General features: G+C 32.6%; 1 long non-coding RNA gene across 1 annotated transcript; it reads left to right on the top strand.

The window, feature by feature from the left end:
• Positions 1-4,511: 4,511 nt before the first annotated feature.
• Positions 4,512-9,222, top strand: LOC140446991 (uncharacterized). The gene is made up of 3 exons (XR_011951547.1): positions 4,512-4,672; positions 7,408-7,566; positions 9,051-9,222. It is a non-coding gene; the product is annotated as an uncharacterized lncRNA (long non-coding RNA).
• Positions 9,223-9,608: the final 386 nt, after the last annotated feature.

Raw genomic sequence — 9,608 nt, 5'->3', positions numbered from 1 at the left:
ACAGATGGTGTTGTCATGCGATTTTGTCCATAACCTACTGTCGGCACAACCTACTTGACGCATTACTTTTGTCTTAAAATGTTGCAAAAAGAAAATCTATTAAAATTAGGAAAAATATAAAATTCCGGATACTTTCTAGACGGACTATACATGTATATTTTTTCTATATATAATTTATTCTTCATCTAACGATATATTTAGTGATTTATCCATTGATATTTTTATTTTTGGAATATCTTCTCTTTAGTTTCTTTTCGTGAAATTCGCCACGTACATATAAAGTTGAAAGGAGACATACAATTGCTTATGACATAAAAGAAAATCACGAACACGTTCTTTAGACATAACGATATTCATAAATACACATGAGTAGGTACTCGAAGATCAACATGGAACATGGGTAACAGACTAAATAACTGCCATCAACTCGTTTGTGTTGTTATATTCTTATTGGCGACTTGTTTTAGTATTGGTAACCAGATCCTGCTAAATTATATTCACGTGTTTGTTACACATTTTTCTTCATTTAGTAAGATGTGGGCTGCTTCTTTAATTTTCCCGTTTTTACTATTTGTTTGTTTCTGAGTATTGAGTATTTTTTTATTGGATGGACTCTGTGCTCATTATCTCAGTCATGTTTGCATATCTGAGATCTATCAAAGCCTCTGTTTTTAATGTAAGATTCATGTTCATTTATCCTAACATTTATTGGTCTTGAGGTTGGTCACAGATAAAAATGGATGGATTTGGTTGGGTTTGGTTGTTGTATTGTGATGTATTTATTTCCTATTTTTTTAATATTTATGATGTCTTTTATATATGGCATAGTTGTTCTCTTTAAATTCCTTCTTGTGAGCTAGTCCTTCTGGATCGTTTTTGATATTTAGATATTTTTTTTGCAATATTGTTGAATTCCTGGTTTATAACTGAAAATGGATAAATAATTTTTGTTAAAAAGGTTTTTTCTGTTGATGTGAGTTGGTTTTTTGTAGACTTGTCTAGAACAATTTTTAGTACTCATCACACCGAATGGGAATCAACTGCCAACAGGAAATATAAGTACTGTAGCATTTTGCCAATAAAACGAGCGTTCAAATTTATGTAAAAATAAGTAAACTTATAAATATTATGTAAATATTTATAAGTTTATAGTACGATAATGCCTGATCAACTAACTAAATTAATATTAGCGCAGCTTATATATCTACAAGTTATTATGTACTAGAATAATCTGGAATAGTCCACCTCTATTCTCGCTGGGTGGCGTGGCACGCATCGGAAATGTCCAATTTTCCGTGACTACGTTGCATAAATCAGACTGACTTTGACCGATAACATTGGTTATGTTGGCTTTGAGGACCGCGGTGGTTTGTGACTTATTTGCATATATCTGATACTTAAGAAAACATCACAAGAAAGAATCATAAGGAGTCAAATTGCATGATCTTCGTAGTCAGTACACATCAGCTCCACGTGAGATGACCATGCCTTCAAATCTCTCGTGTAAAATGTCCAATGTGACATGAGCTGTGTAGCACATATCGCCGTCCTAGTGAAACCATATTTGGTTGGTGTCCATATCATCCAATTCAAGCCAAAAGAAGTTCGTAATTATCGACCTATAGCGCCCGCTGTTGACGGTGATGGCCTGGACAACGTCGTTCTTAAAGAAATATAAACCGCTAATGCAGCCAGTCCAAAATCAACAGTGACTTTTCGTAATGAATTGGACACTTTTGGATCTCATTTGGATTTGTATCGTCCCAAATTCGACAATTCTGTTTGTTGACGTATTTATTCATCTAAAAATGGGTCTCATTGAAGAAAGATGTGAAGATGACTTTTAGATGAAAATTAGGATTAGTTTCCAACCGTCCCAGAATCCATTCAGCCCAGAGCTTACACATATCGTTGTCTATGATCGTTTACCTTAGATTCTGGGTTAGGTTAGGTTAGGTTAGGTCCCATTGTCAGTGCATACAGCCGCTCTGCTCTAAGTTTCGATATCGTTTTACTCTTTACAAACATTCGAATGTGCGCCCCACTTTATGGAAGACTTCGAGACCCGAGCACTATCCACATCAATGCTCAAACCCACATGTTGGCTACGATATGTTGATGATACATTCGTCATTTGACCCCCGGCAGTGATGCTTTAGTGTCTTTTCAAATTCATCTGAATAGTAAATATCCTAGTATCCAATTCACGATGGAGATGGAAACTGATTCATCTCTACCGTTTCTCGACGTTATGATAAAGAAAAACCAATCCCAAGGTTTTCATTATTCCGTTTATCGCCTCAATCAATATCAGATCAATACGCCTTTGCGATGATGCAAGTAGACCCGCTGAGCTCTCTTGTTTACAACAAGCCCTCATCCAAAACGGTTACCGTGAAAATCACATCAATAGGAACATCCACAGACATCAATCTCCTACTCAATCTTAATCCAAAGTCTCAGCAAAGCTTTTCTTCCTTACATCAAAGGTGTCACTGACAAAATCGACAAAATTCTTAAATCAAGAGGAATAAAAACAATATTTACCCTCCAACAAAAACTTCCATCTCTTGTCCGATCAATCAAAGACAACATTTCAAATGAACAACACGGAGTTTATGAAATTCCTTGTGCAGACTGTGCCCGATCCTATATAGGCCAAACAAATCGTAGAATCTAAAATAGGATTTATGAACATTCCATTTCTGTTCGCAATTCAGATTCAATTTCAGCTCTAGGTCAACACCATCTTCATACAGGTCACAAAATTGATTTTGAAAACTCCAGAACCATAGCCCCCATTCGCTTCTATAAACCAAGAATTATCCGAGAAACCATAGATATTGAAAAAAGGCCAAATTGTCTCAATAAACGAGATAACGGCATACGGTTACTTTTTACATGGAGACCTTTCTTAATAGTATTAATCTTAGCTCTAGGTTAATATATATATATATATATATATATATATATATATATATATATATATATATATATATATATATATATATATGTATAATTACTATTTTAATGGGAATAAGCCACAATTAACGTTTAAAATAAGTTTATTCAATTTCCATCATTAATATTTGTATTTTGAGAACGATTTCCGAAGTGGAAATTGAAACGTCAATAAACTTATTTTAAACTTCAATTTTTATTATTTCCATTAAAATAGTAATTATTAAAGATGTCACAAGAAAATAGCTTCAGAACAATATATTGCGATTATATTTACAAGGTCATAATCGTTTCTAGCATCCTTCTTTACACCGCTTTCTATTTTGCCAATGATCATCCTGTGGTGATTCATCATCACTATCATTGAATCATCATTAATCACCATTTCGGTCATGGCTTGTCTGATGACCTCCTGCCACGTCTTTCTCGTGCGTCCTCTTCTCCTTCTCTGTACTGGTCTCTATTCCATCTTCTTTAGCCACCTGCCTCTATTTATACGTCTTACATGTCTGTACCATCTCAAATTTTTGGCGTCAATGATGTCAATTATTGTTGTTTGAATAGCCATTCTTTTCCGTATCTTTTCTTATTTGCCGTGAAGTGTTAGCCTACAACAACGTCTTAAAAACCCTATTTTAATTTACAGTCTAGCACTATATTATTTCGATCTGCTTTTCCAATAACTAGATATTCGCTCTTTTACATATTTATCGTCAATCTTTATATTCTTTACCCATCTTTTTGATCACATATCTTACATTATCCTTATCCTTAGCTGATATACCTGGTCGTCAGCAAAGTGAAAGTTTATCGTCATCTATACCCATGTAACATGTGCGTCTCCATCGTCGTAGTGCTAAATTTAAATACATTTTAAATAAGGTTGCAGCCATTGCGCAACTTTGTCTTAATCCTTTAATAATTGAAAATTTTTTAGAAAGCTTTTTCCCGACCTTGATATTACCTATTATTTAACAGTTTGAATACACATATATATTTATCTATTTATTTATTTATTCATGGAATGTCCCCATTCTTACAAAAATTTAACAAACATAGAATATCCTAACCATAACAAAAATACTAACATTAAATATTAAATAATGATTAAATATTTATTAAATAATGTTAAACACATGATTAAATTACGATAAATTAATTTTTTCTGAAAATCTTATTAAAATGAAATTAATACTCCAGGTAGGCCATTCTTTTGTATTCCTTCGATCTAGTATTTGCCATTTTGATTTGGTAAAATCGACTGAATAAATGAAAGCAAATTTGACAGATGTAACTTCAACAGTATAACTGCTATCCACTGTTAAATTGGAATTGGACGAGTTCTTAGTATTTATACCATAAAATGCGATTCTATGGTTTGTTATTAATTCCCGAATCTAAGGAGAATAAAAGTGAATAATGACCTCTTGTATGTATATCACATCATTTTACTTTTTATAAATATAATATAAACCATTATAAATTACACAATAAGAGGGGCGAGGACCGTGGATATCTTATGCTTTTTTTTATGGTTAACAAATTTCAATGAAGAAAAAAATATTGATTGTCAAGGCTAACAAAAATAGCTTATATAGTTTGCAAATATAAATGGTTGATTTCTTTAAATTTGCCGGTTGACTGATACACGCTCTGTTTCATTTTGTAATCATTGTGATTACATAATACTGAAAAAAATGTCTAAAACACTGTAAGTACTTAAAATTATTGGTTTATTAACATTATTTATTAACATCATTCTATATTTACGACTACAACTATTATATATTTTACTTTGTCTTTATTTCCCAGTCTGTAGGTACTTGTTCCTCTTTCCATGCTATATTGAGTAATTCCAGTAGTTTTTGCTTTCCTTTGTCACCCAAACTTTTAATTATTTCCGCAATAATTTTATCATGTCCAGGTGCCTTTCCATTTTTTAGTTTTCTTATTACATCTACTAATTCATTATATATTTTTTTATTAAATTTGCAAATTTACAATCTGCTATTCGAAGCTATTAGTAAATGTGAATATTGTAGATAGATGAGAGGAGAAATAATTATCCACTGATAACACTTCCAATACTAACAATAACAAATTAAATTAATGTTGGATTAAATTTGAAAGTTATATTGAAATTAAAATTAAAATTAAATCTGAAATTAAAGAATGAGGTCTGACTTCTGGTTGGAGGTGTAGTTGCCTTGCTTGCTCGTTGGGGTGGACTGGCAGGTGTTCTATTTAGATAGTGTCTTGTTAGTCTGCTGATTTTTCTGCAACGAACGGTATACCAGAGTCGTCATGCAATGTTTTGATACTAATTTATCACGGCGTGTTGAAAGTCATACTGAGTATCTTGGATTTGATTTTCTAAATGCTTGACACAGCTCCACAGTTACACTCCATATGTCCATATTGGCTTTATTATGCACGTATACACAAGAAGCTTATTGTCTGTAGATAGCTGCGATTTTCGGCCTATTAGTCAATTCATTTGTCGTATTTTCATGTTGATATGGGTTTTTTTGCCAAGGTGTGTGCTTTCCAAGTGCGCTTTTGGTCAAGTGTCATTCTCAGGTATTTGATTTCTGTTTTAACTGGTAGTGATATATCGTTCAGTGTGATTCTCGGGCATATGGTGTTTGTATTCGTGAATGTAATTTGATTATACTTATTGTGGGTCTTCTTCTTCACGTGCCATCTCCGCGACGGAGGTTGGCAATCATCATGGCTATTCTGATCTTAGATGCTGCTGCTCTGAATAGTTCAATTGATGTGCATCCGTACCATTCCCTCAAGTTACGCAACCATGCGATTCTTCTTCTTCCTACACTTCTCTTGCCCTGGATTTTCCCTTGTATAATCAATTGAAGTAGGTTGTATCTCTCATTACGCATAACATGCCCCAGGTATTGCAGCTTTCGTGTCTTGATGGTTTCCAATACTTCCATTCTTTTGTTGATTCTTCTCATGACTTCGTTGTTTGTTACATGCTCGGTCCATGATATCTTCAGGATTCTTCTATACACCCACATTTCAAATGCTTCCAACTTTTTAGCAGTCGACGCGTTAAGTGTCCATGCTTCTATCCCGTAAAGCAGAGTCGAGAAAATATAGCACCTTGCCAGCCTAACTCTCAAGTCCAATTTTAGTTCTCTTGCACAAAGTACCTTTCTCATTTTATTGAAGTTTGTACGTGCTTTCTCTATTTGAACTTTGATTTCTTTGGAGTAATCGTTTGTGTGATTAATTATTGTGCCAAGATAGTGGTAGTTTTCAACTTGTTCTAAAGCACTACCGTTAATTGTCAGGCTTTCACCATTATTTTGGGTTTTTGATATCCTCATAAATTTGGTTTTCTTGGTGTTTATTGATAATCCATATTCCTCTCCATACTCAACTATCTTGTTCATTAGCTTTTGGAGGTCTCGGAGGTTGTCTGTTATTATGATAGTATCGTCCGCATATCTAATGTTGTTAATTGGTGTTCCATTGACCTTGATTCCTGCTGTTTCTCCCTCAAGAGCTCTTTTCATAATTTCTTCAGAGTATGCATTGAATAGTAGTGGTGACAATACACACCTCTGTCGCACTCCTCTTCGAACTCTTCTGATGTGTGTTCATTAATGCGTACGTGTGCCTGCTGTTTATAATATAGATTTGTTATAATTCGAAGGTCATTGTGTTGTATTTGTTTTGCTTTGAGGATGTCCATTAGCTCTTTGTGGCGGACTTTGTCGAAAGCTTTGTTGTAGTCTATGAAACAGACGTTATTGTGGGTAACTTATTCGAAATCGAAGAAATCGAATAAATATTTTTTTTATTTCAATACTCATCATCATTATCACCATTCTGTATTTTATCTCAATTTGGCTATTAAAATTATACCATGATTGCAAATGCGTTTGTCTTGAACCCAATTTTGATTCGTTTCGAGTTTCCCCGTATATTTCTTAGTTTTATTTTGCAAGTGATTGCAAATACCGGGTTTAATAAAAGTAATAAAACTAATTATTAATAAAAATATTATTAATAAATTCTAACCTAAATGAAAAACGTTTATCTCAAGACGTATTAAATTACTTATTTTAACACCTATCAGATTCACAGCCATTAGCGATAAAGTTTTCATAAAGAAAAATAAAAACATGCCAAGAGAGATTAACCAAAATTATTTTGTTTCGTTTTAAAAATATAAAGTTGACCCAAATTACCTAGTTCTACATTTTAAAAGAAATTAATATCGCTTGTAGATAGCTAACATCTGTGGAAATGGCTGGTTTTATGATTGAATTAAGTTTTCTTACCACATCAAATTGTCTATCAAATAAAATGATTTTATTTCACAATTCATTTTATATAGCTTGGAGTGGGATGTGTCTGTCAAATTATGATGATTTTTTTTTATAAAAAATAGTAAAGAATGTGATTTTTGTCTTTTAGCTTAACCACCACGTCTGTCGCTATAATTATACTGCTAGGAGCTTTTATTAACACGTTTTTGTATATTTATTGGAATCAACTACCAATTTTGTATATCAAGGAATGCAATTATAGTTTTTATCAGATAAACTCAGTAATTAAAACATATGTACCTGCAAGGTAAGCTATTATTTTCAGCAATAAAATACGCCAAAAAATATTAATGAAATTAATAATATCATAAAGCATGTGTTGTAAAAAAAACTATAAAAAAAATTGTCAAAAGTCAACGTACAAAGTCCTCTCTAATCTCTCAAACCCAGCTGCAATCTTCCGGTTAGACACAAACAAAAGCTTTCTATAGTATGACGGGTAGCTCTAAAATTAACTTCTATATATGTGCAATAAAATGAAAATACGAATCCTAGTAGATAAAATCGACGAAGCTGGGGATCGCCGTTGATACCTGCGAAAAATAAATAATGGCGATACTTAGATGGTTGAAGTGCCTACAGAGAAATGAGAAGCCGGCGGTAAGTACCGGTAATGTCATCGTTACAATAGATAAATCTAGGTTGGTATCTCCAATTTACCAATTTATATTATACCAGTTAATATAAAAACTAGATCTCCCAAACTTGATCCTATTTACGCCTCTTGGACTACAAAACTGATTACTTTTAACACCAGTCTATGTAACTACGACAAAAAGAAAACACCTACCCTTCTGCTTAGATAAGAATTGAGGAGAGCAGTTTAACAGAATCCTCTACATCGATGTCAACAAAGAATAAAATGGTACAAGCTGCGCAGCTACTTCAATAGACCAAACAATAACGAAATTCGTCTTCCAACAATCTGAAATATTCATACATTTATTGGAATTATATTCAATATATAAAACACTGAAAGCCACACTTAAAAGCAGCAAACGTATAGGAATATGGACCGACTCCATGTCATCTATACACTTATCAGTGGTAATAAAAATGCGGACCAATCAGCGAAAAATTACTAATTGTTCTAATCTACCAATCGAAAGGATATACTTACATCAAGTCCTAAAATATATCTTTAGCGTTCGGTATTGAAAAATTGACAATATCAATGGAATAGAAGCTGATCCAAAATCCACCAAATTCAACCACGGAACAAAGCAATCATTAGTTGACAAGTTTAAATACCTGGGTTCAGAGCAAATTGTTTTGTAAACAGTAATTATTAATGTAATTAGTCATTGTGATATGTGTAATTAAGTGAGTTTTTGAGTTCAATGAAGTTAGTTAAACAACGTCACTTGTGCTTCACTTATATTTACGCATTTCTTCGAAATGTAGATTTATAGATTTATGGCGCAAGAGCGGCCATACTTCACTGAGACTGTTGCAAAACTTCAATAAATCTGCTACTATAAAAATCAGAATATAGATATATGTATGATTATCACCGAGCTTTTTGTCCAATAAATTGTGTTTGGAATATTATTACTAAAGTTTGTTAACAGTGTTAACTCAACTTTAAACAGCAGATCATTTATTAGCTTTTTGGCACGTTACACGTGTTTTGTTTGTTTAAAAGACATGTTGATCGTTGATTTATTTAGAAACAGCATATATTTTACAGGTATTTAATATTTTATATACTCATAATTGTTTATTTTTTAGGCTGAAAAATAGCGCGGAATCATTTATTTTAGTTACAAGATGAGTGTGAATATAATTAATTTATAGAATACTTGTGTAGTGTTGAAAAAGTCTGAAGTAAATACGAGTACATGATTTTTTATTAATAGAATGTAAGTAAAACTGTAACTATAATGAAGAAATAAAAAACAAGTGAGATTTCAGTGGACGTTTTAATATTCCTAAATGAAATACAAAAGACATAAATTGTTCTACAAAGTTATTAGCTGTTTTATGATGTTAATTTCACTACAAATTTGAAAAAGGAAAGGAATTTAATCAAGAAACATATATTACACTTATAGATTTTAAAAAATCCTTCGATCCGTCAAAAAAGATCAATAAAAACAAACCAAGGACCACAACAAGATTGTATATAAACGATTTTTAATATATACTTATATCTTCTTCTTCCTCAGGTTTTTCCTTTTCAGGGGCGCCATTCCTTATTCTTCGTCGCCACTCATTTCTGTCTCCTCCTCCTAAGTGTCTTCTCTGTTGAGGTTGGCGATTAATATGGCAAATTTCTCTCTATTCTGG

This window comes from Diabrotica undecimpunctata, chromosome 7, assembly GCF_040954645.1.
Source record: "Diabrotica undecimpunctata isolate CICGRU chromosome 7, icDiaUnde3, whole genome shotgun sequence".
Classification (NCBI taxonomy): Eukaryota; Metazoa; Arthropoda; class Insecta; order Coleoptera; family Chrysomelidae; genus Diabrotica; species Diabrotica undecimpunctata.
The sequence above is the reverse complement of the archived record's forward strand: the minus strand, read 5'-3'. Positions and strand labels throughout refer to the sequence as shown.